The sequence below is a fragment of the Lontra canadensis genome, unplaced genomic scaffold (assembly GCF_010015895.1).
Source record: "Lontra canadensis isolate GAN:19392208 unplaced genomic scaffold, GSC_riverotter_1.0 scaffold4, whole genome shotgun sequence".
NCBI lineage: Eukaryota > Metazoa > Chordata > Mammalia > Carnivora > Mustelidae > Lontra > Lontra canadensis.
In genome coordinates, this window is record NW_022630998.1 from 46551473 (window position 1) to 46579049 (window position 27577).

Here is a 27577-nt window from a genome sequence, read left to right on the forward strand (position 1 = left end):
GCATGGAGCCCCCATGTGGGGCTCCATTTCACAACCGACGAGATCCTGACCTGAGCTGAAATCAAGAGTCAGATGCTCAACAGACTGAGCCACCCAGGTGCCCCATAATGTCTGCTTTTCTACTCCAGAAATGACATTACTGTAAATCTCACTTCAGGACCTCTGTTTCAAAATAAGATTTGAACAAATCAAGATTTGGTTGTTTTGGGGTCTTTGTTTTGTTTTGTTTTGTTTTTCATAATCTTAAGAGTTCTATCGAACTCTTCCGGTTCTGCCTAGTAGAATTTCTCTGATGTCTCTATGACTGAGGTGTAAAGCATCTATTAATGTGCTTGAAAATGCTTTACAGAATGCAAAGAAATCAAGCTGTACAGCTTTTAAATTTAAAACTGCATCATTAAATATGTTTTATCATGGTTGGTGACACATACCTTGTACCCTCTGGGTTATGTAATTAAGAAGTCTAAACCTTTAATCCATATACAAAGGTATTTTAAAAAGATGTATATGATCATGCTCCATAAAAAAAAGTATGAGATATACCACATGTCAGATATAAAAACCTTTCCTTTGTAGGTCATACGCAAAAGGCTATGTTTTTTGGTACATTTCAACATACATATTTACCAAGACCTGCTTTGTGTGCACGTAGCCTAAAGAACAGTCATAAATAAATGCAATGAGGCCATATTTCCATCAACATCCTAGATCAAGAATTCTAACTCTGGCTCAGGCATTAACAAAATATATAACCCCAACTAGAAGAGTGACTGGCACACACTAGACATTGACATTTGTTCAATTAGTTAACTTGTTAAACTGCTCTGAATCTCTCTCAGCTCTTAGAATAGCCTGGAAAAGTAACTCTGTTCTCTCAACTGCAGAAAGTTTTTGTGAGGCTCAAATGAAATACTAAAACATGGCAGTGCTTTGATATTTATAAAGTATAATACAAGTTTAAAAACAAAGTAAAACAATCCTATAAAAAATAAACCAGTACTCTACTAAAATCCTCAAATCATTAATTAGAATTTTATGTCCAGTGACATAAAATTAAACAGTTGGCACTGGCTCTGACCCTCATCACCTCACATTTGGTAGGACAGCAAAAGCTTTACAGATCTGTCTCTATTCTTTTACCCATTCCAGGCCATCCCACCTTCACTGGCGGAATAATCTTACTCAATGATCATTTCTGTCAAGTCATAACCTAATAAGGGTGGTTGCTATTGACCTATCCTATCCTATCCGGAGTTGATAAACTGTTTTTTAAAAAATCACTGTTATTTTAAACCAACCAAGCTCGTCTCCTTATTATGCCTGAATTTCTTTTAAAAATTTCTGTGCTTACTGGGTATTTACCCCAAAGATACAGATGTAATGAAAAGAAGGGCCACCTGTACCCCAATGTTCATAGCAGCAAAGGCCACAGTTGCCAAACTGTGGAAAGAACCAAGATGCCCTTCAATGGACGAATGGATAAAGAAGATGTGGTCCATATATACAATGGAGTATTATGCCTCCATCAGAAAGGATGAACACCCAACTTTTATATCAACATGGACGGGACTGGAAGAGATTATGCTGAGTGTAATAAGTCAAGCAGAGAGAGTCAATTATCATATGGTTTCACTTACTTGTGGAGCATAAGGAATAACACAGAGGATATTGAGAGGTGGAGAGGAGAAGTGAGTTGGGGGGAAACCGGAGAGAGAGACAAATCATGAGAGACTGTGGACTCTGAGAAACAAACTGAGGGTTTTGGAGGGGAGGGGGATGGGAGGTTGGGTGAGACTGGTGGTGGGTATTATGGAGGGCTCGTATAACATAGAGCACTGGGTGTGGTGCATAAACAATGAATTTTGGAACACTGAAAAAAATTTTAAAACAATTTCTGTGCTTTGAAATAAGTCCATCAGAAAAAGACAATTATCATATGATCTCTCTGATATGAAGAATTGGGGGGGTGGGGGGTAGGGAAGGAAAAAATGAAACAAGATGGGATCCAGAGGGAGACAAACTGTAAGAGACTCTTAATCTCAGAAAAACAAACTGAGGGGTGCTGGAGGGGAGGGAGGTAGGAGGGATGGGATGGCTGAGTGATGGACATTGAGAAGGGTATGTGCTATGGTGAGTGCTGTGAATAGTGTAAGACTGATGATTCACAGACCTGTACCCCTGAAGCAAATAATACGTTATATATTAATAAAATAAAAGAGTTTTCATGAAATATAGAAAGCAACAATTTTTTTTTTTTTTTAGATTTTATTTATTTATTTGGCAGACAAGAGATCACAAGTAGGCAGAGAGGCAGGCAGAGAGAGAGGGGAAGCAGGCTCCCTGCTAAGCGGAGAGCCCGATGCAGGGCTTGATTCTAGGACCCTGGGATCATGACCTGAGCCCAAGTCAGAGGCTTTAACCCACTGAGCCACCCAGGTGCCCCGAAAGCAACAAATTAAAAAAAAAGAAATTCTGTGCTTTGGGGTCTTTAGTACACAAACTTTAAGAGATTATTCCACCAAAGAGGCTGTTAAACTAGTGAGTTTGGAGGCAGCAGCCAGCACTCCCCATAACCAGTAATCTGGTCCTCTGGTGGAAAACTAGAGGTACAACATGGCTCCAGTTTTAGTTTAAGATTATCTGTATCTGTCTACATCTTATAACTTGAACTCTTCCATTTAGTATTTGCATCTATTCTGTTACGTCCAGTTTGTGGATCTAGGCTGAAATGGAGAAAACAGGGTTAGCAGAGACTGTCTTTGATTTTACTATTGTCCACTTTGGCCCAGAACTTTCTTACAGATTTTTTTTTTTAAGAACTTTTGGTGGTGATTCTCCTTTCCCCATAATTTACTCAGATTTAAATTCTAGTTAAACTTGTGTAACTTCACTGTAATTAATTTTAGTCCTTACACAAATATATTTAAAATGCCTGGAGGTACAAATCCCAATTTTACCTGCTCTAAATACCCACTCTTTTCTTCTCCACTGGGTTTCTCTCCATTGCCTACAAACATGTTCAGGCAATTTTCTCTTGAGGGGAAAAAAAAAAAAATCTTGATCCTTCACTTCCTATTTAAATTCCATTCTATTTTTCACTTTCCCTCCCCTGCCAAATTCTCAAATGAGAGCTGTAAATACTTACTGTCTTCATTCCCCATCACTCATTAATTTCCTAAGCCCTAAATCTGGATTCACTCCTCTATGGAACTATATTTCTTAAAGTGAACAATTACCTTCCAATTACCTCGTTCAGTCGACATCACTATCTTTATTTGCCTTGAACTCTGAAAAATGGTCTACCTACTTTCTTCCCTACAACACCTTGCCCATTCCTGCCTCAGCTTCCTTTCCATGTGGAATGGTGCAGTGAAAGTGTCCCTTTATGCTTTCTCCTCCCAATTTAATCTAAAATGACTGTCCTACCTGGGTGATTTTCCCCCAGTCATGATCCTCAGAAGGACCTAACAAAGATTTTGAACAAAAACAGGAGTAAAAATTCTCTTCCAGGCCCAATGGTTTAAAAATCTCCAGAGGGAGAACTTAATATGGCCCACTTTTTAAGAAGTCACTGGGAGATTCTGAGGTGTAAGTACAACTGATTAAAATCTCTTTGTACAACTGGCTAAGATCTGTTGATTATCCCTGAATTCCCATAATTCAATATTTTCTGTACATTGGCCACTTAGAGACTATGTACTAAATAGACTTTGATTATTTTCCTAGTCCACCTTCTTCATTATAATTATTTCATTTATACTTTCTGATAGTGTATTGAAATGGATTAATAGTAAGCTGTTGGTAGAAAGCTAATGTATAAAACCTTTTAAGGTCCATATTAGACTTAGATCTATATAGAAATATCAAATAATATGGTGTCACATTCAATTATTATCTACATTGAGATATTCCTAATCTTTATACTTATTATTGTAATGTTTGCTTTAATTTCCATTTACATGACTAATCCCTCTCAAACATAGAAAGTATCAGGGTTTCCCTTACACCAGATTTTCAGTAATTTGATGAGCATGAACTCAGAAATAACACGAAGTAGTCTTTTCACCATTTGCAGTAATATACCCAAATTTAAAAATCATTTATATATCCTGGGTTCCCCGGATGGCTCAGCTGAGTAAGTGGCCAGTTCTTGATTTTGGCTCAGATCATCATCTCAGGGTTGTAAGACGCAGCCCCCTGCTTAAGAGCCTGCTTAAGATTCTCCTCCTCTCTCTCCCTCTGCTCCTCCCTACCTCCCCCCAAATTCATTTATATATCCTTATAATAGTTGTTAATTCAGGAGCTTAACAAACTCTTCTATATCACAGATCACTGGTGACATAAACCAAAATGACTTAAGGTATGCTACAGGTCCTCATTACATATTTTAAAAAACTATGAGCAGTGTTAGTTTTCTCAATGTATTCAGGCCAAATCAAATACAGCTAGAAAGAATGGGTCTCAGTAAAATATTTCTTTTTTTTTTAAATTTTAAATATTTCTATTTATTTATTGGACAGAGAGAGAGAGAGAGAGCACAAGAAGGGGAGTGGCAGGCAGGGGGAGAAGCAGGCTCCCTGCTGAGCAGTGAGCCTGATGTGGGACTCAATTCCAGGACCCTGGGATCATGACCCAAGATGAAGGCAGACACTCAACTGACTGACTGAGCCATCCAGGTGCCTCAAAATATTTCTTATTGTTAAAAAATAGTACTTGAGGGGCGCCTGGGTGGCTCAGTGGGTTAAGCCTCTGCCTTCGGCTCGGGTCATGATCTCAGGGTCCTGGGATCGAGTCCCACATTGAGCTCTCTGCTCAGCAGGGGGCCTGCTTCCCCCTCTCTCTCTGCCTGCCTCTCTGCCTGCTTGTGATCTCTCTCTCTCTGTAAAATAAATTAATAATTTAAAAAATAGTACTTGATTTTTGGTAATAATTTAAGCAACTTTACAGAAGGCAAAGTTGCCAATAAGTAATAAGCCCCCAAACATGCCTTATTTTCTAATCTTTGGTAATACACATACTTAATTTTGATGGCTATTTGAATTCCTTGTTTAAATAGAAAATGCATGTTATATACTATTAATGGAGCATAGCTCGGAAAGAGTAAATATATTTCCAATTGTGGAAATACATTAAAGACATTTTTTACATCATAGATTTCGCTTTCCATTAAGAGATTTTTTGGCTTGATTAATTTCATATGACTATTTCATTGTGTTTTAAACCAAACACATAATTTTTAATAGCTATATAATACTCCATATATTTCTAAATCATTTTCTGCTTACACATTCATTGTATTGTTGGGTTGTCTTCGATATTTTACCAATATAAAATTCTCATTGTGAACATCTTTGTAAAAATTTTTTGTTGTGGGCAAATTCCTCTAAATGTCTGCCCCCACCCCACTCTCAAGTAATCTCCTTGAGGGTAGGAAGCTTACCTAATGTTCTTCACTATATCCTTGGCGCATAGAACAGCACCTAAAACACAGATGTTCACCAAATATTTGTTGAATAAATGAAGGGAAAGTTTGATAACTGCATTATATACTGTCAACTTTATAGCCTTTGATTTGATAGTCTCTTTTCCTCCTGAATGAAAAATTGGTAATGTATTTCCTCATTGATATGACCCAGAAAACCAATATTTAATGTCAGTCTTCTAAACCTCAAAAATCTCCAGTAGATATAGATTATTACACATGTAACAAATGCTCATAAAATTGTTTTTAATAGCAAAGGTTATATGTAAATAATAAAATCTTGGAACACTATATCAAAAACTAATGACATACTGTATGGTGACTAAGATAATGCAATTAAAAAAAAGATACAAAGTGAAATGAAAGGGAGACCCCACCTAAACCCTCCAAGTTCCTTGGCCTGAGAGGAGCCCCTGTTAATACCACAATCATCTCGTAATCCTCAAATTGTATCACACACAAAATTCATGTGGTTGATTGTTAGGTAGAGTCTAGGGTCCTGTTCTCGAGATTGTGATTCAGTACATCTAGTATAATAGATAAATGGTAGATCTAGTATGATCAAGAAACATCAAGAATAGAAACTGATTACATATGAAACATGCAGGATAAAGGACAATGTTATGGCAATTTTCTGATTCTTAAGAATGGAGAAGACTGTCATTACTAGATGTTACAATTTTTTCTGGTGTACAATTACACAAAGTAGGAAGTAGTCTATGTTGGTGTCACTAGAAAATATGGTTTGAGAAAGAACCAGGCAAAATTGAAGTCAAAGAATGAAAAAAATAACTGATAATTTAGATAAATATATTCAAGAATACAACCTCAGATGACAAGATTTTGGTAGAATCATTATTCTTGTTTCCTCATGGGTGACATTTAAACAACCTTTACTAACTCCTAAGACAAATGGTGAAAAAGCAGGAACTTGACCAGGAGAAGAAAGCCCCTGAGAATACAGGAATAAATCCTCAGGCTGACTCCATGGGTGCTCAGTAGATCTAGTTCATGTTTTTGCTGGAGTGCTGACTTCAAAGGAAACTTCCTGAAACCTCACAAATACTGACTTCTTTCAGAAGTTGGTAATATGAAGCAAAACAATGTTTCCAACAACTCAGTTTTGATGAATTGTACTTGAGAACAGACAGTTCCTGTTAGAAGTAACTATACCCTACCATGTGACCCAGCGAGCTGTCCCGGATCACCACACTTGAGAATTTCAGGTTTGTTTTTTCTAAGTTTTCTGTTCTAAGGAAAGTCACTCTTTTCAAATAGACATCTCTTTGGAACAGAAATCACAGGCCTTACCTGCGAAATAGACATCATAATATTTAGAGATGTGTGTGAGGTGGGAGGAGATTCTAATGAAATTAAAGTATAAAAGGAGTGACTTACAGTGCTCCATAAAAATACAGGGCCGGGGCGCCTGGGTGGCTCATTGGGTTAAGCCTCTGCCTTCAGCTCAGGTCATGATTTCAGGGTCCTGGGATCAAACCCCACATCAGGCTCTTTGCTCAGCAGGGAGCCTACTTCCCCCCCTTCTCTTTCTGCCTGCCTCTCTGCCTACTTGTGATCTATCAAATAAATAAATAAAATCTTTAAAAAAAAAGTGCATGGCCAACTTCATATTGGACGATATAGGAAATGGAACAATTAAGTGAACCTGTTGCCATAGAATTCTTTCAATTCTGTTTTTGGAATTGAGGGTCCTGAAGACTGAATATCTGAAAAATTCTCCTTAAGAATTATTCACCCATTCAACAAATATTTACCGAATGCCTGCTATGTGCCAGGCTTTACTGCAGGTGTGTGGGATGTATCAGTGCACAAAACCAAGATCCCTGTCCTCATGTTATTGTGACCTTACATCCTACTGATGGAGAGAGAGAAAAAAAAATGATAAATACATAAATAAATAAGTAAGTGATATAGTGTATTAGAGAATGATAAGCATACAAAAAAAAGAAGAAAGAAAGAAAGAGAAAGAAAGAAAGAAAGAAAGAAAGAAAGAAAGAAAGAAAGAAAGAAAGAAAGAAAGAAAACAAACAGGATGACAAGGATCAGGAGTGTTGGTGGGGCAGATAGTCCAGTAGGATAGGGAGGGCAAGGCTCATTGAGGTAGTGAGTTATGAACAAAAATGAGAAGGACAGGAAAAAATTTCAGCTCTGAGACTATGTAGGCAAAGGGCCCTGCAGCCTTAGGGATCAGCCACACAAAGGCCTGTCTGGTTGGCATGAGGAGGAGTAGGAGAGAGCAAAGGAGGTCAAGCTATGATCCAGGCCCAATGATAGCTGTGGTGGATCCCTCAGAGTTGTCCAGAGTTAAACCAAAATGGCCAGGCTTTGATAATCCCACAGTGATCTGTCACCGAATATGGGCCACCCTGGGATGGCTGTGAACTTGAACAAGGTGGCTGTCTTCAGCTGAGAGCTTTGAGAGCAGTGGCCTGTCTAGTGACATCACTCCCAGCAGCCTTCATTAAAGGACTCACTGGGAGGTATGTCTCAGGATCAACTCCTGGGGCCTCCCCATTCAAGGTCACCTGTGCTCCATGAGGGCCACTTCAGCATGATCTCAGCATTCCAACCAGCAGGAAGACGAGAAAGAAGAAAAAGGGAATATCCTAGTAGATACATGCACTATTTCTGTCACAGCGTATTGCTAGAATCTCATCACATTGCCATACCTAGCTCCAAAGAAAACTAGGTTATTGTTTTTCATATCTTATTTTATGTTTGGTGGCCTGGGATAGCAAATAAACAAAAGGATACAGATGTACAATTAGTAATCTCTACTACTATCATATTCCCCACTTTTGTAGGGAAGACAACATGGCTTCACCCCACACAACAATAAATAAAATGTAGTCCTTTTAGCTCATTCAGGATTTTGTACTTTGAAGTACTGGAGAGTTGAGAGATAGTAAGAAACAATATTCTCTCTCTCTTTTTAAAAAGATTTTATTTATTTATTTGAGAGAGAGAGAGATGAGAGAGAGTGAGCATGAGAGAGAGAAGGTCAGAGGGAGAAGCAGATCCCCTGCTGAGCCGGCAGCCTGATGCAGGACTCAGTCCCAGGACTTCAGGATCATGAGCTGAGCCAAAGCCAGTGGCTCAACCAGCTGGGCCACGCAGGAGCCCAAAACAATGTTCTCTTGAAGAGCTTACAGAAAAGCCTTCAGAGGAGAAGGGTGACAAGCAATTACACAAATCAGAGGTAGAGCCTGTGAAGTTTGGAAATTAATGTGATTGGTTTTGTGTCTATAGGCTGGTAAGGCTTAGGATCACTCAAGTTTATGCAGCATAAATTACCATGGAACTGACTCCTTCTCAAAGCCGTATCTTGTCTTGCCTATTCTGATTGTTCAGTCTTCTTTACTGGCTTTTTTTTTCCCTTTAAGGTTCTGTCTGGGTTCTTAGTCCTCTTCTCTTCTACTGAATTACAATGTAGTCTTACCTTTACTGGGTCACATAACTCATTGGGAATATGAGGACCATCAACCTGAACATCACCAATTTATTGAATAGGATAAACTTGATGGAGTACAAACATTAAATTTTATTTTTCTCCCTCTCTGGCCTCAGCTATGCTATATCAGGTCTTCCTTACTAGGTAGGTTCTTCACGATGTGTCAAGAAGATCCCACAACTTTTTGGACCCTTTGCTTATTAAAAAGTCAGTTGAGTCCACTTAAAACTCTAATCACATCCTTGTTTTTCCACCATCTAAGTCTTGACCCGGAGTTCAGGGACCTTCAGAGTCAGCTCTTTCACTCTTCCTCCTCTCTCTCTTTTAATCCACTGGGTTGGAGATCACTAGAAGGGAAGATATAACTGGTCTTTCTTTGGCTCTGTCTGGTCCTGTCCTCTGTGGCGGGAATCTGCCAAGGTGATGCCCTCTGCCTTGTAGATGGTGAGTGAGGTTTTATCTTGGTACTTGTCAGAATCACCTTGGCCTGCTCTGATACTAAGAACCTCTTTCAGTCTCTTCTCCACTTAATGTTTATGTCCCCCACCTCCCAGTGCCACAATAGCAGGAGCTAATTAAGCAATCCCTATGAAACCGTTGTCTCTGGGTCTGCTAATACTGGGAGGGGGAAATGGATGTAAAGCAGGAAAGATGATTAAGGGGAGACTGGAATCCATAAACTTGAGGTGCAACTCCACAAGGACAGACAAAAACCTGGCTTCACTCTTACTGCTTCTGACCTTGGTGATAAGGGTATTCTGCAGAATCTGGGGCTCATTAGCCCAGAGCTAAGCACACTCACTTGGACCAGAATTTGGAGGAGCTAAAAGTGGATCCAAGGGACAAAAGAGCAGTTGCAGGCCCAGCTGCAAAATCTTTAAAGAATCTCCCTTGTGGTCCACCCTACCTGGACACATACAAGAAAGAAAATTCTAGAAAATGTTCCACCTAGGAAGTTGATAAATTAAAAAGTCACCACACATTGGATAATCTATTTTAGGCAAGGTGGTCTCATTGGTAAGATGACATGTAAACAGCAACCGAAGTGAGGGATTAGGTCAAGAGAATAAATGAGAGATGACCAAGCTATGCAGAGGCCATAAGACAATAGAATTAGGAGTAGTATTCGGGAGAATACTGGAGCCAAAGAAAGGGCAAGACGCAGGTAAGCATCAGGAATAGTTGGAACTAAGAACTTAATATGATCATGGCTTTCTCCCTGCCATTCTCTTCCTCTCTTTGTCAACTTCATGCTTTTTAAGACTGGTTTTCTTCACCTGGTAGAAACATAGTCACTTACAACATTTAAGTTTTATTCATCCACCAGAGAGAAACTGTCTGCATGTTTTCTGTAATAGTTATCAAAAATTTGGGGGGAAATTAGTCATTGGCCTAACTTGGGTTAGTTGTCCATCCTTGGACCAATTATGTCATTCCAAATGACTGGCTATGGTATTAATTATCTGATCCTGCATAACAAATTACTCCAAACTTTAGCAGCTTTAGGCAACAATGAACATCGATTATCTCACACACTTTCTATGCAACAAGAATTTAGGAGCAGCTTAGCTGGGTGGTTCTATCTTCAGCTGGGGCTGGGGAATCTCTGATGAAGTTGCAGTTATCTGAAGACTTCACCAGGCCAAAGGGTCCTTTTCCAAGGGGACTCATTTACATGCCTGCTAAGCTCTGCTGGTTGTTGGCAGGGGACCTCCATTCCACATGTGGACATCTTCATAGAGCTGCTTCAGTGTTCTCACGACAAGGCATGTGGCTCACCCCAGAGCAAGACAGAAGCTGTAATGTCTTCTTTCTTTAAAATAATTATTTTAGGGGTGCCTGGGTGATTCAGTAAGTTAAGCATCCACCTTCAGCTCAGGTCATGATCTCAGGGTCCTGGGATCAAGCTTCACATTGGTCTCCCTGTTCAGTGGAAGGTCTGCTCTTCCCCCTGCTTGTGCGCGCTCTCAAATAAATAAATAAAATCTTAAAAAATTATTTTATTCTTTAATTTTTTATTGAGGTATAGTTGTCTTCTAACATAAAGCTCTAGTATTTTCTCTGATCTGGATATGCAAGTCACACTCTGTTTTTCTTTGATATCCAATAATTACATAGGTAAGCCCCATTCAGTGTAGGAGGAGATTGCACAAGTGTGTGAAAGCAGGAGGTGAGGCTCATTGGAGGTAAGCCGCAGGGCTGGACACAGGACACGATAATTTGCACAGCTTATAGTAGGTTTCCAGTCTTTGTGGCCAGAGTGGAAATGGAATATAAATTCATGTTGAGAACATTCAACTCCCTTGAGTGAACAGGTTAATATTTGCATGGAGAAGGTGAAACAGAAGTTTCTAGAAAAGTTAGGGGAAGAGTGCTGGGGAAAAAACTACTATTACCAGTCAGAGTATTAATAACTCCCGTGTTCGTACCTTGAATGCACTACTTTGCTAACTCTTGGTACACTACATCTCAACTGTTCATTTACAAATATTTCTCTTTTACTAGTTTATGAGAGCTCTTCCTTCCTACATTGCCTGACACAAAGTAACTGATAATGTATGAACTTAACTGAACTAAACAAACAGAGGATATGAGTAAAGTTTTTAAATAATTGAGGGTATGGTTAAGGTGAACACAAATTAACATTAAACCTCGGATTAGAAGGCACTTCCTGACACTTGAAAGATATGCCCTTTAGAAGAAATGAGTTAAAGGCTGATGAAATTTGTACCTTCAAAAGGTAGAACAAGCTAAAGTATAAATAATTTACATGTTAAATATAAAATAAGCAAAGTTTCTTAAATAAATGAATATTAGTAGGGACCTTTATTTGTTGGTGCAAGAAACAGGTACCCAAAGAAACTGCTTAACAATAAAAATGAGTGGATTTATTGGAAAACAACTGGCATAATTACGGAATCTGCGAGGTGTCAGATCCTCAAGAGCAGAACTACCAGTTGGAGCACAAAAGGAAGACCAGAGATTCTTCTCTTTTGGACCTGTATCTCTCCCCCTCTCTCCACATCTGCCTCACTTCCTCAGTGCAGACCTGATTTCTTGTTTGCAGTCCACATGTCAGTAGGAACTGTTCCCAGGTTAGTGGTTGTTACAGTGTAGTTACTTAGAGAGAGATGATTTGTTCCTCTCAGTTCCAGTTTCAAAATTCTTGAGGCAGGGATCAAGAGTTGTGTGTGAGGCGCAATGCCCTCCAGACCAACTGATCATGAATGGGAGCAATGTCATAACATAGGAATTGTGTAAAACCTTCTGTAACCCTAAAAATTGGACAGAGGGGTGAGGGCAAGGCCTGGAAAACAGTTGCTGGGTAGACAAAACAACAGGTCTATGTTCAATGAAGTTTCAGATAAGTTAAGGGATGGGATATTCAACATATATCACAAAGGTTGTTCAAGGTCCAACAACACTCCCTGGAGTTTGATAAGAAATCACAAGCTAGTCTCAATGGCACTATAAGAAACTATTGGCTGGAATCCTGTTCTGACACAAAGGAGCATTTCTCCTGCTCTAGTCATTTTATCACATCATCAGCTCATCTACAGGGAAAGCCCTGCCTTCCCTGCTACATCTAATGAAAAGGGCTTAATTAAGATTTTAATTTCCTTTGCTGACGTATTAAGGAAGGTTTCAGAAAAGATAAACTACAGATTATAGCTTTGACTACATTATTCAGCTATAAAGGAGGATTCAGATGGCTTTTATAACACCTACCTCCTTCTAAGATTTTGGTGACAACAGTAGATTTGCTAATAACTGACTTCAGCATCTGCGAGTTTAATGCTTATGTTTAAACTCAAATGTCTTTTGATGCTACCTACTCTTTTTGTTTTGTGTACTTTGGCAAAAAAGAAAGTGTGCTTTAAGAGGTGTAAAAACTGTCATTACAAATGTTGCTATTACCATAAAATAGAAAACTTAAAACTACAAGTGTGAAGGTGTAGAAGATTACGTCCCTGATCTGGTTTTCAGAAGGAAGAGAAATTATGATCAGAGCGAAGTTTTCTCTGCAAAACATTAGCATTTTAGTCTGGGCTGCTCTAAAGAAATGCCAGAGACTGGCTAGCTAATAAACAACAGACATTTATGTCTCAAGGTTCTGAAGGCTGGGAAGGGCAAGATCAAGCGCCAGCAGATTTGGTTGATACCTGGAGAGAGCTGACTTCTTAGATGGCTGTCTCTTTGCTGTAACCTCTCAGGGCAGAAGGAGTGAGGGAGCTTCCTTGGGTCTCCTTAATAACAGCAGAAATTCCATTTACGAGAGCTCTGCCTTCGTAACCGTATCACCTCCCAAAGACCCTATTTCCTAATACCTTGGAGATTAGGATTTCAACATGGGAATTTTGGCAGAACAAAGGTTCAACCCTTAGCAGTTACTATTAAATAAATGGCTCCTCGTCAGCATGGATATTGTTTGAGGGTGGTTGGGGGACTGGGAAGAATGAAGACTATTCTTAATCCCTTCTTCAACACCCCCAAATCCAAATACTCCATTTTATTATTTACCAGATTCCACACTCACCACTTTTTAGGTAGCACCACTGAAGTCAGCATTACAACCAGGGAGACATGATCTCAACAACACCATATTGTCTGCTCATTTCTGCCTTTGTGTGGGCTGAGGGAGGAGGAAGAATAAACCAGCCTCCTCTGCTGCCTGTTGGATTGGCTTGTGCGTTTTTTGCCCCTGGCTTCCAAGTTTCCCGGCTTCAGGATTTTTCACACTAGCGGGACTATGATTTCTGCTTTCAGTTCTTTCCATCAATGTCTAGGCTTCATCTGCAGCCTTGTCATGCACTCACATAGTTTCCGCTTTGAGTTCAAATGTGGATGTGATGATCTCAAACTCATCAATGCCAATGTTTACTGCCTGTTATTATGATTCTGTTTCCTTTAAATAATCAATGGTCAACTCCTAAAAGTGAGTTCTAAAAACTGTGGCAGATTTACATTTTTTTCTATCTTGTCTTTCTCTTTTGGTATTTCATTATCAAAATGTCACACATTTTTTAAAATGTCTTTGTTCCCTCCACTTGTGAATATAATTTTTAGGGGCACCTGGGTGGCTCAGTGGGTTAAAGCCTCTGCCTTTGGCTCAGGCCATGATCCAGGGGTCCTGGGATCAAGCCCCGCATTGGGCTCTCTGCTCAGCAGGGAGCCTGCTTCCTCCTCTTTCTGCCTGTTCCTCTGCCTACTTGTGATCTCTGTCTGTCAAATAAATAAAATAAAATCTTTTTAAAAAATGAATATAATTTTTAAAAAGGAATGATGGACAAAGTAAATGTACTTTGAGCTTCTGGGCAATTACTCAATAGTCTAGATGAGAAAAATTATAAAGCTTTTCTCAGTCATACAGAGGGGACAGACAACCCAAAGGGAGGTAGGACCATTAAATTCTGTTAAGACTCTACACAAAGATGGGGAGACAGAGTCCCAAACAAAACTAGAATTCACTTGTTTGGACCTGCCCAGCATTAGTCATTTGTTAGCCTGATTATATAGTAATCAAAAGCTTAGCAGTAACAAATTACATAGTGTTAAGAAATTCTTCAGATGGATTTGTCCCTAAATTCATGGCTTTCGTTGTGTCATTATTTTTGTAGCATTTATGTTGTGATTTAAATTAATACCTCGCTGTGTGCTATGTTTCCCTTTTAAACCTGTTCCCCCAAATCCCTCCAAAATACTTTTTGAGTTAAGAGTTTGTCCATGGAACAAAGTAAGTTCTAAACAACATTTGTTAAATGAATGAATATAAATAGGACAAAATTATAGATCCTTTAAGTGTGCTTAACTTCTTTTGTGTCCAGACCCTTCTGGAAGTCTAATGAAGCCTATGGATCCTTCTCAGGATAGCACTTTTATTGCATGAAATAAAATACACAAGATTACAAAGGAAATCAAATGTTCTGAAGAAACGCTCTATTTTTGAAAACTGAAATAAAACAGCATCAGTTTATTAATTCATTAAATGATCAAGCCCAATAACTACCATAGTTTTAAAGTAGTGAAGAATATAATGATACTCTGAGATATCTGTAACAACCATAACGAGATATGAAAGTTCTAATTTCTATCGGTGACAGTGTCTGTACTAACTAAGGTTTTCCACCTCCGGATGCTGCCCGTTCTATTCCATGACCCTGGGATTTTGTCCTTTCTTACATGGACCCCAAGGTAACCCTACTTGTGCCCAGAGTCTCTCAAAGTCTCTCCTAAAAGTTGACTCTTGACATTTCTGCTCTTTGCTTTTCATTTCCTGTAAGCAATTTTCAAAAGGTCCCCTATTCCTACTCTCTCCAAAGGAAAAAGAGATATTTCAGACAAGTCAAGGAATATTTATTTTCTACCTTTTCCCCACCCCTCCCAATCAACAAAATCTTAAAGACAAAGTTCTGAATTTGGTTTTCACCGTATGGTTCAGGTTTCTTGGATAACAATGTCACGTTATTTATTCAGGACTCATTTCCAGTCATTCTGGTTTCAGAATGTGAGAATTTCTATTGATCCTGTCCATCTGTGCTTGTTGGTGTCATAGCCCTGAAGTTGTGCTGCAAGATATCCATCAGTCTGTCATCTAGCTGGTTGGAATGAGGGTTCGAGCTGCTCCCTGACCTACCTACTGGGCAGCATCAACATCTTAAGGCCCAATGTCGAGGGGTTAGTAGGTGGCAACTGCATGTTCAGGCAAAGCTCAAAACAAACTCTTTTATCTAAGACCTGACCCCACTTTAAATATTATAAATATTTCCAGGGTTCAATTCTGAGCAGTCCTTCCTTCTCTCTATAACTTTTAATAATGCTTGGGCTTGGTTTTTCTGGGTTCTTCATTTCACTCCCTGTTTCCTTCTCTGGAGAGCTGGCTCTTGCCTTTTGTGTTGTCTTTCTCTTGGATGGAATACTATCATGAATAGACAGTGTGATGGTTATTTTGTGTGTCCACTTGGCTAGGGTGCAGCATCCAGATGTTTGGTCAAACACCAGGCTAGATATTGTTGTGATGGGATTTTTAAGATGTGACTAACATTTAAATCACTATACCTTGAGTAAAGCAAATTACTCTCTATAATGTCGGTGGGCCTCATCCAACTGGCAGAAGGCTTTAACTGCAAAGACTTGAGGAGGAAGGAATTCTGCTTCCAGACTGCCTTATGGACTCTTCCCTGGGTCTCTGGCCTGCTGGCCTGCCCTGAAGATTTCACTCTTGCCAGCCTCCACAACTGTATGAGCCATTTCCTTAAACTATCTGTTTCTCTTACCATGCTGCTGGTTCTGTTTCCCCAGAGAATATGACTAATTCAGAGTCATTGCTCTTTGTTTGCACTTCTCCCACTGTCATGGGATTTGGACCTGTCCCCACCAATATCTACACCTGCCTGCCACCAAATGATTTTCTTTCATTTCTTTGCACATTTCATTTTCCAGTAGCCCTTGCTGGCACCAACTCTAGCAGCGTCGGCATTCTCCTAAACGCACATTGTTTCTGATTCTCTTCGGTCTTCTCACCAGCTTGATCTGGGGAGGTCCCAGAAAGTCTCATGCTGGAGTCTGGTTATGAGAGGAATCTTGTTCCTTCTAAATATACCTCTAAATGCTCTAACCTTGTCATTAATCTCAATTACTAGAACGGGAATATTTTCCCTGGTAAATGAACAGATTCATAATCTGCTTCTTGTGTATTTGGTTAGTGGGAAGTAGTCATCCAGGACTAGGCTATTTATGACTGAAATAATGAAACCGAATTTTCAGAACCAGCAAAGTTAAGGATCATGATGAATTTGGTGAAGGTACTTATGTCAGTTTCCTAGAGTAGCTATGACAAATCACCTCAAATCTGGTGGCTTAAAACAACAAAAGTGTATTCTCTCACAGTTCTCAAGGCTAGAAGTCCAAAATCCATCACTTCTCTCCAGAGGCTTCAAGGAAGAGCCCTTCTTTGCCTCTTCCAGCTTCTGAAGACCGTTGGCATTTCTTAGCTTTCTCAGCTTGTGGTCCTATCGCTGCAAAGCTTGCCTCCATCTTCACACCCCTCCTCCTCTGTGTATCTGTCTCAAATTTCCTTCTGTATTTCTCTCGTGTGGGCAGTTAGGGCCCACTCAGATAATCCGAGGCGATCTCATCTCAAGGCAACACTCACAAGTTCTGAAGATTAAGATGCGGACAGACCTTCGGGGAGCCCATTTTTCAACCAACCACACACCACATCCTTCTTTGATGTCTCTTAACTGCAAGAGCACTTTCTTTCTTTTTTTTTTTTTAAGATTTTATTTATTTATTTGTCAGAGACAGAGGGAGAGAGAGCGAGCACAGGCAGACAGAGAAGCAGGCTCCCTGCCGAGCAAGGAGCCCGATGTGGGACTCGATCCCAGGACGTTGGGATCATGACCTGAGCCGAAGGCAGCTGCTTAACCAACTGAGCCACCCAGGCGTCCCGCAAGAGCACTTTCTAATGAAAGTTCTATCTGAAAAATGCAGGTGGGGTTTTTAAAAATGGACCAATATAACATAGAAAGTATACACTTCACAGAATGGGGTCAGAGAAATATCCTATCATGTCAGACTTCTACATCTACATTCTAAGCAGATTTCTTTGCATATTTAATGATATGAAGCAGAAAGTTTGTAAGAAATTGACCTTGATAAAGTTTACCATGCAAAACCCATGGAGACAAGGTCCCAAAGCCAAGAGTGTCCATCACTTGACTTCTGGTGACCCTAATTATTCACAACATTATGAAATCCAAATGTATAATTTCAGGTTCAAGATGAAATCAATGCTCTAGTAAAACAGATGTTTGTAACACTATTAATATGCTGGCTAGAAGTATAATAAAAAATTCAGAACCAGTTGTGATTTATTAATAATTGGCAAAAGAAACGACATTTACCAAGTGAGAAACACCAATTGTATCAGTACCTATGATTATATTCAATGAAGGTTATTCCCCTGCCTCGAAACATTACTTTAAAATGTTTTGAATGAGAAAATCTGATTTCCATATCCCACTCTTGTTGACTGATGCCTATACTAGTGAATTCTCATATCCTTGGGTTGTGTTCATTAGCTCCCACTTCAGTTTGGGGGAGAAAGTTATTTTTCTGTAGACATGTTTTCCCCAGAAGATTGCTTTGGTGACTCAAGGGTGCTGTTGGTCAAGACACTGAGGAAGCATATACATAGTTTTCTGATAGTAAAAGCAACAGCACTTTAGGAAGAATGACTAGTGAGAAAGTGCTCTGACTAAGCCTTCACAGATGTTTGCCTTTTTTGGCTCTTATTTTGGGTTCACATTATCAGCAGGAACCAGAAGTGTGATTCTCTTTTGACCCTCAATTTTAGCAGGAAATGTACACTGAAGAAGCATATGGATGGGAGGAAATAGGATAGAAAATACCAGTAGAAGCAATGTAATCAACATGCTCAATAAAAGATCCTCCCTTATTTTAAAATATCCCTGTCTTTATTTTAATCCCACAGTAAAACTGCACTCTCAAACTTCTTGGTTTAGAGAAGACACAAAGCTGGTGTGTGTTCTGCAGGTTTTCTGAGCACATTGCACAGGAGAAAATATACTCTGTGTTAGGCCAGGTGACTGGCCTACTAGTTTAAGGATGAGATGAACTACATTTCTCCTTTCATTGAAGCAAATTAGGCTTTGTTATTAAACATGATGATTATCTTTAAACATCCAGCCCATGGTTTTCAATATTTTATTTTTAATGTCGCCTGAATTTGTATTTAAGACAAGGATATTCTCTTACAGTATAACTCATTTTTATAACTCTCAGAACATCAAAGATCTTTGAAATGACAAAAGCTAAGAAACACTTCTTTGTTCTCTTATTTTTAATTTTTTTAATGCATCAAACATCCTTTGGGCTTGTTTTTCTTTTCTTGACTTTACCTGAAGGTAATATACACACTCAAGTACTAAAAGAAGTTGTTGTAAATATGTCCACGTTTGTAGTTTCAATCAAAAGAAAGAAACCTCTGAAAAAGATTACAGTGTTCCAAATTTTCTTACCATGAAGAAACATTATATGTATTCCAAACTCATTTTAGTTACCTATTACAAAAGCCTTATCAGGCTAAATATCTTGTGATTCTATATCTATATTTCTATCTGTATATCTATATCTATATAACATTTGGTGTATTGACAGACTCTTATCTGCTACATCAGCAATTCAAATTTGTGCTTATATTGGCAACCCACCGTGCCAACTAAAGGGTTAGTGCTGTCATTTCAGTTTAATATACGAGGTGGTGTTAGTGGTTTGGAATGGGGAGAGCAGAATCTCAGGATGTCAACATGCTCAGATGATTAGCTCCTCAAAAAAAGATTCTGGGTAGCTATCACACTTGGATGAAATGATAAGTTTATAAGATTGCAATCCACAGTTATTTCCATGAGTCTTTCTAATTCTCTCTCCAATACAAAAATATATGCAGAAATCAGGAGATTAAATAGTATAATACAGTATGGTCTCCTCCGGCCAGGGAAACAAAAGCAAAATTAAATTACTGGGACTATACCAATATAAAAAGCTTTTGTGCAGTGAGTGAAATCATCAACAAAATAAAGTGGCAATCTACTGAATGGGAGAAGATATTTAAAAATGATATGTCCAATAGGGGTCTAATATCTAAAATACATAAAGAACTCAATATTCCCTCCCCAATAATCCAATTAAAAATGGGCAGAGTACCCGAATAGACAGTTTTCCAAAAAGACATACAGATGGCCAACAGACACATGAAAACATGCTTAACATCACTAGTCATCAGGGAAATGCACAGTGAGATATCACTTTATACCTGTCAGAAAGACTAAAATCAAAAACATAATAAACAAATTTTGGCAAGGATGTAGAAAAAAGGAACCCTCATACACTGTTGGTAGGAATACAAACTGGTGTGGCCATTGTAGCAAACAGTACAGAGGTTCCTAAAACAATTAAAAATAGAAATACCATATTCCACTACTAAGTATTCAAACAAAAAAACCCATAAAACACTAATTTGCAAAGATATATGCACCCCAGGGTTTACAGCAGTATTATTTACAATAGACAAGAAATGGAAGCAGCCCAAGTGCCTATCCATAGATGCATGGATAAAGAAGATGTGGTAGAGATATGCAATGGAATATTATGCAACCACAAAAAAGAATGAAATCTTGCCATTTGGGACAACAGAGATGAACGTAGGAGGCATAATGCCAAGTGAAATAAGTCAGACAGAGAAAGATAAATATCATATAATTTCACTCATACATGGAATTTAAGAAACAAAATAAATGTTCAAACAAAGAAAAAAAAGAAACAAACAAGAAACCAGACTTTTAAGTATAGAGAACTTGTGGTTGTCAGAGGGGAGGTGGGTAGGGGGATGGGTGAAATTCGCAAAGGGGATTAAGAGGACACTTATCATGATGAGCACTTAGTAATGTACAGAATTGTTGAATTATTATACTGTACACCTGAAACTAATACAGCAGTATATGTTACTATACTTGAATTAAAAAAAGTAATGCATTATAAAAAGAAACGAAAGTGAGAAGTAGAAAGATACTGTGCAATAAAAGAACTTAAAACACATCATGAGAGACACAAGAAAGATAAATATGGAATATATTAAAGGGAGTTGGGATGTTCTACAAAGAAAGAATATGACAACCCTTCAATATACATAGTCTTTGGAACAACTGCATAAGTATGACTCCAAGACTCCTTTGTTTAATAAACTATATCTCATTTTATGCAAAAAAGCCCATGTCTAATCATTATTCCAGGTTTTTTCAATGTTTAACCTAGTCAGACATCTATTTTCTATTATCTTAAAGAAAACAAAGAATGAAAAAAGGAAAGAAGGAAGGAAGGAAAGAAGGAAGAAAGAAGGAAAGAAGGAATGAGTGTAGACTTTGGAGTCAGAGAGACTTGGATTTGAACTAGAGACTGGTCCATTTTTCTTTGTCTCTCAGTGAGTTAATGTTTCTGAGCCTCTATTTTGCCCACCTTTAAATTAGAGATAGTATCCTCTTTTTTAAACTAAGAAAATGTTGTTAAAAGCTTATCAGTGTACCTGATACATCAAGTCCACTATGAATATTAATAATTTCCTTTCTTTTTTGGAAGATTTTATTTATTTATTTGACAGAGAGAGAGAACACAAGCAGGGGGAGTAGGAGAGGAAGAAGCAGATTTCCGCTGAGCAGGGAGCCCGATGCGGGGCTCCATCCCAAGACACTGAGATCATGACCTGAGCCAAAGGCAGCTGCTTAACAACTGAGCCACCCAGGCACCCCAATTTCCCATCTTTTAAAGACTTTAATTAAATTAAAAATAATTTACATATAGTCTAGCAAAGCATATGTCCTTTCTGAACATTACTACAGTCATTAAAATAAATATAGATTCCGAATAAAAATATGGTTGGGTCCATTAGCAATTGGTAGGGCTCTCTGAGTAACTTACATGTTCTCCTTTCTTTCTTTCTTTCCTTCTTTCTTTCTTTCTTTCTTTCTTTCTTTCTTTCTTTCTTTTTAAGATAGATAGATATATTTATTTATTTATTTATCTGACAGAGATCACAAGTAGGCAGAGAGGCAGGCAGAGAGAGGGGATGGGGAGAAGCAGGCTCGCTGCTGAGCAGAGAGCCAGATGTGGGCTTGGTCTCAGGATCCTGAGATCATGACCTGAGCTGAAGGCAGAGGCTTTAACCCACTGAGCCACCCAGGCGCCCCAAACGTTCTCCTTTCAATACAGTATAGTATAAATACAAACAATAGTATTGTAACAACAAAAATAGATATTTATTGACCACTACAGGCCATACATTTTGTTATATGCACTATCATTCGATCCTTACAATGATCTCATGTGGCAAATACTATGATTCTCACCTTTTTACCAAGATTCAGTAGCTTGCTCAAGGTCACACAACTATTAGTCAGTAGGGCTGGGAGTTGAACTCAGTTCTGTAGAACTTTAAGTGGAGGCAGTGGGAACAGAAAAGGGTGAACTGAATGGGTAGTAAGAGTTAAAATGCACTGGGCTTCCCGGTTGTTTGGTGGAGGTCTAGGGGACAGAGCAGGGGTCAAAGCAAGCAAGTGGATCACTAGTCATGCACTTCTAGGTAGAACAGTTGGCACGTAACATATGAGTTAAGTCCCCCCAAAAGAATCTACTGCAAGGCTCCAGAGGTGACTCATAGACCCCAAAGCCAGGAATGCAGCGGCTACAGGAACACAGGAAGAATTTTCTTTTCTTCCCTGATCATCTATTTCATTTGTCTCTGTGCACATGGGCTTCCTTGGCTTCCAACTCAAATGGAACAATTCATGGCTGGCCCACGGCTCCCAAATTCGCATACTTCAGGTTCAGCTACAGAAAGAAACATTCTCTCTTTCTCTTCTAATTCTAAGGGAATCCAGCTGACCCAGTTGGAGTCAGGTGCCCTCTGGCCAAGAAACTGTTGCCAGGGCTGGAGAGTTCTATAACACAAACTTGGCTTCTGGGAAATAATCCAGGGCTAGAGATCAATCCCCAGAGGAGGGGATCTAGACAGACAACTCCATGTGTGGCCACCACAGTGTCGTTCGCTAAGAGGAAATGCCCAGGGTTCTAGGCAATGGTGCCATCAAGGAAGCAGTGAACTAGGGCCTTTGCTCTGGAAATGTTTTCCTTCCTTACAGAAAAAAGTTTCTGAGTATTAATGGTGAGTTGCAGATGGTTTCATATTTCAAGACATTCTGCCTTAAAGATGTTCTTTTGTAGGGGCGCCTGGGTGGCTCAGTGGGTTAAAGCCTCTGCCTTCAGCTCAGGTCATGATCCCAGGGTCCTGGGATCAAGCCCCGTGTGGGGTTCTCTGCTCAGCAGGGAGCCTGCTTCCTCCTCTCTCTCTGCCTGCCTCTCTGCCTACTTGTGATCTCTCTGTCAAATAAATAAATAAAATCTTAAAAAAAAAAAAAAGATGTTCTTTTGTATACAACCTGGTGTGTGTTGGTCTTGGGTACCCACAGTAACCCCTCTTCATGTCATCAAGGATAGAGAATATCCATCTTGCATTTCCCCTTCTTAAATCTACCTTAACTCTAGAAGGCTTTAAGTTTAAATAACAGAGTGCTGTGGTGTGATGGGGTTCTCATGACATATGTTTTGGGAGAAAACTCAGTGGGTGTGGCAGCTGTAAAACTTGCCATTTTATAGTTGTAAGCATTTTTACTTACTAAGGGTTGAGACTTAAACTTACCTCTGGAACAGAGAGTTCCTTTATTTTGGGAAAACCTACGCTACAAAGAAAATTAAGTTCTTTCCCATTATTCTTGGGGAAAAAACCTAAAGCAGAGGATTCATTCAGGAACAGATGTATCCAACACAGCAGCTCTGTTTAGTAAATAGATTAGGAAACCTATGTCTCCACCGCTACTATTTCCTTAGAAATGGGATTTAGGCTTCCATTTTGACCTCCTCAGGCCTACCACTCTCCATGGGGGGAGAAATCCCCAGGACCAAGAGGATGTGTTTGCTACTTCCTGACCACAATGTGGGCATCAAGGACCCCTTAATCCCCTGCTCAAATATCCACACCCTTTTGCAAGCTTCTTCACCGAGAGTGATTTCTTGAGAACGCTCTGAAGCCCAGATGTGTACAGAGCTTAAAGGAGTGGCCACTTGGGAGGCCCCCGTGGTAAGGGATGGAGCTAAGTGGAAGGAGAAAAGGGGTGGTCCTGGGGCATCCATTTTACTCTTGCTCTGGGCACCACAAATGTTAAGGGTGGGGCTGTTCTAAAAGCAGGAGTTCCCAACCCTTATACAAAAGAATCATGGGAAGGACTTGTTTAAAATATACATTCTCTGGGCCTTGTTACCAGACATCCTCTTGCAATCGGGTCTGGCATCGGGTCCAAAAATCAGTATTTTAACAAGTCCCCCAGGGGCTCACATGACAGAAAACACTTATTTGAAAATTATATTATTTTCGATTTCAATTTAGAAGCTCTGTGCTCATTTATTTATTTTTGTTCTTGTAGAGATAGTGTGGACCTGTGAATATGTTTCCTTACCAAAGAATTTCCCCTCAGGATGCCAGCAGAAAATCTTCCAGAATTACAGGGAATATATTGAGGGCTGACATGTCCACTTCTCATTTTGGGAGAGATCTAGGGCAGCTTCGGTTGACACAAGGTGGTGAAGGCAGTGCTGATGCTGTGGTGTTAAGACACGAGTATATATGGGCGCCTATATATATGTGTGTGTGCGTGTGTGTGTGTGTGTGTGTGTGTATACACATACATACATATACATACATACATGGGGGTGGGTCAGCCATTAAGTGTCTGCCTTCAGCTCAGGTCATGATCCCAGGGTCCTGGGATGGAGCCCCGCATCGGGCTCCCTGCTGAGCAGACAGTCTGCTTCTCCCTCTCCCTCTGCCTGCTGCTCCCCCTACTTGTGCGAGCGCTCCCTCACTCTCTGACAAATAAATAAGTAAAACTAAAAAAACCAAAAAACAAAAACCAAAAAACCACACATGAGTATATGGGTCATGGGAAATGTGACAACAGGGAATAATAATGGTTCTGATGTCTTTGGAGGCTATGACATAAGAACAGTGCCCTCTTGGAAAGAGAGAAGGCAGTCTGAGGTCATAAAATGAGGGCTTGGGAGGTGGAGCCTTGGGCTGGGGCAGATGAAAATCTCTGTCTTTTCAACCTGACATTTTGTTTAGGAATCTGAGTTGTGGAAATATTTGGATCATTCTTGAATATAGAAGTTAGGGGGCCCCCTCACAGGAAATAGGTGACATCCTCTTAGGGTTGCACCCCCACAGTCATTATTCGCCACTTCAAATGACAAGCAGAATAATTTACTAGGTTGTTTTTTCCCTCTCATTCTATACCTAAACTCAGGTAATTGGTAAATTGGTCTGACCTTATTTGGTATCCACAGACTGGGGCCAGGGACTTTTGGGTCACATTCATGGTTTTTTTTAATGTTTCTTGGCATTATAATGCTCTGACCACATTATGATGGGAAAAATATGTTGGTGCCATGTGGAACTGTGAAAAGGAATTTCCTTGAGGGACAGCTGAACGCTACGGTAAGACTTCAATCATGAAAAAGAAGTGTTTCAATGACACACTTTGCTGTTTGGAAATAGTACTGTTAGAAACTTATTCCCAGAGGTAGAGATGCTACAGAAAGCACAGGAAGGTTTTTAGGGTTGTTTATAACCATAACATAGTAGTTGAAGAGAAAGGTAAAAAGGCAAATGGGGGTGGAGATTGAAGTCTGGGTAACATGTTCAAAGTTTCACTAACAGAACAGTCCATAGTTATTTACAAGGAGATTAAAACTTGAAGGTCTGAAAAATTCCCAATATTTTAAGGGATGGAAGATTTTTGGAAAGTCATAACATCACAAGGAGTTGAAATTTATCGATTATCTAAGCTGGATGGACAGATTTAGGAAGCGCAGGGGCAATGAAGGTAAAATCTGGATATAAACTGAGGCACACTCCAACATTCACTGGTTTAGTCTTAGAAGAAGCTCTATGTCCTATGACAAGTAGTCTTTTTTTTTTTAAGATTTTATTTATTTGACAGAGATCACAAGTAGGCAGAGAGGCAGGCAGAGAGAGAGGGGGAAGCAGGCTCTCTGCTGAGCACGGAGCCCGATGCAGGGCTCGATCCCAGGACCCTGAGATCATGACTTGAGCCGAAGGCAGAGGCTTTAACCCACTGAGCCACCCAGGTGCCCCGACAAGTAGTCTTGAAGGGGTAATTCTGTCCTCTCTGCTTGGGTAAAAATTTATTCACTTTTAAACCCAGGAAGATAAAGAAATAATGAAATGATAAACCCAAAACCTGTACTTTAATACTGAAATTTCAAAATAAGTTTAGTAACTAGGCTTGCGACAAAGTCACTTTTGTATATTGTTTGTATTTATTTTATTTTTAAGATTTTATTTATTTATTTGACAGAGAGAGATCACAAGTAAGCAGAGAGGCAGGAAGAGAGAGGGGGAAGCAGGCTCCCTGCTGAGCAGAGAGCCCGACGCGGGGCTCGATCCCAGAACCCTGAGATCATGACCTGAGCCGAAGGCAGAGGCTTAACCCACTGAACCACCCAGGCACCCCTATATTGTTTGTATTTTAGGCTTAAGAGGAAGTAAGTTTCTAAATTTAAAGATCTGGTTTATTAGACATATAATATTTCTTATAAAATAAATTTTTAAAATACTGACTTGTCAGGCGGTTTAAGAGTTTGCCAGTGTAATTTAGGATGTCTGAGAGAATCTGATTAATGAAATGTAGAAATAGCTAAATATTTACAAGAGTTTGAGCTGTCAAATGTAAGAGATATTTGAGCATTAAGCAAAGAAGTACAAGGGATAGTTCCTAGATGATATAAAAAGGTATAAAGAAAAATAGATTTGAAAGTTATATTTTAACAAATTGAATATTCATCAAATTATTATTGAAAATATGCTTTCCTGTACACAAAAGCCCCCGAGATAATAAAAGCTTACTTGGACCACGGGTAGTGTAAACCCTGGCTCCACTATTCCTTTGCACGTGACTTTGAGTCAGTTATCCAGTGTTTTTGTTCCTTTTTCCTCGTTGTAGTATGGAGCTGCGACTCATATTCTCTTAGGGGGTTGAATGAGATTTCGTGAGAAGCTACAGGTAAAGCCCTTAGTGTCTGCCATACACTAGGGGCTCAGTAATTGAATATAATTCTATTACTATTAATTTTAAGATTTAAGAATCTCAGCATACATTACATAAATATAGCCACACATTGCTGTCAGGGCCCTGGAGGGAGTCCCAGTTAAGGGCCCTGGGAGGGGCACAGAAGACTCTGCTTTCCAGCACTTGAGGCTTCAGCTGATTCTTTTCCTTAGCAGTTACCCGCTTTTTGGAAATGAACTATTACAAAAAAAAAATTTTATTTGAATAGTTTAGAATCATCTGTACTAAAATAACAGACTTCCTAAAAGAAAGTCACAGAAATATGGTTCTCCATGGGTACTGACACATGGTGGTGATAGGGTTACCATAAGCAAACCCGTACAAGATAAGTGTAAAAAAAATGCCTGACTTCACAGGCAAAGAGAATGATTGTAGCTATGTTCAGCTGTGTTCACCTGATGGCAAAAATCTGTTTAAAACATGTGCTTGCTACAGTAAATTAGACAGGTATGGCAAGTATGTTTGAGTTAAAGCTGACTGCATTAATTTAATAAGAGGTGTGGGCAAGCTGTGTTCATCCTCATCCTCTCCTATATAAGAGGGATGGAGATTGAGCAGAAGCGAACTTGAGTAATAAAAAACCACATCCTACATTCTGCCCACACCAAAAATCCTGGCACTACCAGAGATTGGAATGACATGGGAGAGGAAGATAATTCATGATCAGATATTAAATCGCAAGGTCAGCTTCCACTATTTGTAATGGTAAATACTGCCCTGCAACTCGGGAAGAAATTGTATTAAGCTCAAAGAAGGTGCATAAATCTGTGCTTAAAACATCCATGGAATGTGGGACTCACTAGCTCTTGTCGATTGCTGTTTCTTATTTTAAATTAGCAGTCCATCTGT